This window comes from Arachis ipaensis, chromosome B10, assembly GCF_000816755.2.
Source record: "Arachis ipaensis cultivar K30076 chromosome B10, Araip1.1, whole genome shotgun sequence".
In the NCBI taxonomy this organism is placed as follows: domain Eukaryota; kingdom Viridiplantae; phylum Streptophyta; class Magnoliopsida; order Fabales; family Fabaceae; genus Arachis; species Arachis ipaensis.
This window is the reverse complement of record NC_029794.2, coordinates 111,153,615-111,154,033: the sequence shown is the minus strand read 5'-3', so window position 1 is coordinate 111,154,033 and position 419 is coordinate 111,153,615.

The following is a 419-nucleotide window of genomic DNA, read 5'->3' as shown; positions in this document are numbered from 1 at the left end:
CCTCGTCACTGCGTCGGCTTCCGCATAGCAAAGAAGACCCTTCGGTTATGGCGAAGAAGAAGAAGGAAAACGTCACTGAAATTCTATGCCATTATTGGAGTTCTTTTTGAACGGCCACATCAACTTTTTTTGTTCACTATGACGTTATTTTTTTTATGGTTGGGTATTTTGTCAAATTTTAAAATTTTTTGAGTTATTTTATCAATAACAAAAAGTAAATACTATTTTATTAGTACTAGAATTTTTTAAATACCGATTTGATATTTATTTTTTTATAAATTTATCATGTTAATATTTAACTAAAACTATTTGGTATGTTGTGATGTGACTTAACATGGTATATTGACAAAAGAAGTGATGGTAGGACAATTTAATTAAAAACTTTCTAAAGCTAATTTGAAGAACAAAAATTTTCTCGA